A 1,789-nucleotide genomic window follows, 5' to 3' on the forward strand; every position below is an offset into this window, starting at 1 on the left:
CCAGGTAGATGGATATTAAACATTGAGGATGAGAACTCGAATTGCTGACATGTTTTTGGAGTGAGCATCACATCTGAGCAACTAGGTGAGATTCAATCAGTAATATAGGCCTATTCGAGCTTAATAGAAATAATTACTTGGAATCATTGTAGTATTTGAAAGCATCATTAGGAATGATGCACAAAGTGACTGTACATTCTTTATAAGATGGCCAAGATCTAATTATCTTTTTTGCCACCCATGTCTTGGGGGCTGTCAGAAGGTTACCTACTACTATAGAAGCCAAAACAACTAGAAACTCATTTTCCCATTCTTCTTGCCTCTAGAGTGAAGAAACAATGATCTAGGATGGCAATGAAACACACTGATCCTACATTTTGAATATGGGTAAAAGAAGAAAAAAAAGACAGGATCAAAATAGACTTTGGTGTAAACTCAGCCATGGCAGAAATACAATGAATCCACTGAATGCATCCTTCATTTGACAGTATGAGTTGTCAAATTATACCCAGAAGTGGGGATAAGAATACAAGAGTTAATTTTTAAGTGACTGACCTTAAGAGTTTTAGTCTAAGAAAGTGATTAATTAGAAAGAATGAATATTTCTATCAGAATAATCTGAAATAATTTTTAGAATCACTATAATCAAAACCAGTTTCAATTGTTTAATGTCCTAGATCACCACAAGTTGTCATATAAAGTCATAATAAGGTTAACAACAAAATAAAATATCATTAAAAGAACAATATTGTCTTATAACTATTTATCCTATCCATATCATAGTTATGAAACTAAAATATAGAGATAAGCCAGTAATAGTTATCTAATTTCAACCTGGCTATTTTGACAGCTTGTATACCCAATCTAAAATTATGGTAAGTTAATTAACATTTTCAACATTTCTACAAAGCGTAATGAAAATTATAGATATTTTTTCTTATCCATATTTGAGAGAAATTTAGGATATCCTCTAAAACCATTAGGCTTTCTAAAACAGAAAAAAATATAATTGCACAGGAATGCTGATAACACAGGTAGCAATTCATTGCATATTCATTCTTTTTGGAGGCTTCTTTCTGCAAGCTCAGGAAACTACTGTTTACATAAATTTGGATTGAACAGAAGAGTCACTCAATTGTATAACTCTGTACTTTTGCCAGAAGATGATTGAATGGAAAACTGAAATTCTCATAAGAGTGCCAAGGGATTCTCTATGGAACAAACTGAAGCTGTTCTAGTGTGTATTGTGGATTTGGACATATATGAAAAGTACAGATTGTCCCCAGTGGCATTTAACTTCTGGAATCATAAACACTATTTCATGTGAACACTTCTAGTTTTAACAAATGAAATAATATTTTATATACTATTTACCGCCACAGATGACACTTCTGTCATGTTTGTATAAACTTTAGTTAAATGTGAAATTTACTCTTAGTGCTTTGATTAGTATAATCTTATCTGAGGTAATCAAAACATAATTTAATAAGGCCAAAGTTTCTGATTCCCTTTAGGAGACAAACCCGAATACAGTTGTCTTTCCCATGAAAATTGCAGCTCAAATTTTGACATATACCTAGTTCCCCCGTTTTGTGCTAAAATCTGATGGGAAATCTTATTAGACAAAGTCAATGGATGAAACAATGAAAAATAAAGACAAGACCTGCAGTGGGAAGTGCCCTGAATTTTTCTGACATAAAAAGAAACACATAGACCAATGGAACAGAATAAAGAATCAGAAACAAATCCACACATCTACAGTGAATTCATTTTTTAAACAAAGGTTCCA

At 32.3% G+C, this 1,789-nt stretch overlaps 1 long non-coding RNA gene across 1 annotated transcript; it reads left to right on the plus strand.

The window, feature by feature from the left end:
- LOC117076770 lies at nt 1-739 on the plus strand. Its single transcript, XR_004434470.1, has 2 exons — nt 1-85; nt 327-739. It is a non-coding gene; the product is annotated as an uncharacterized LOC117076770 (long non-coding RNA).
- The last annotated feature ends 1,050 nt before the right edge of the window (nt 740-1,789 follow it).

This window comes from Trachypithecus francoisi, unplaced genomic scaffold (assembly GCF_009764315.1).
Source record: "Trachypithecus francoisi isolate TF-2019V2 unplaced genomic scaffold, Tfra_2.0 Lachesis_group0, whole genome shotgun sequence".
NCBI classification, from domain to species: domain Eukaryota; kingdom Metazoa; phylum Chordata; class Mammalia; order Primates; family Cercopithecidae; genus Trachypithecus; species Trachypithecus francoisi.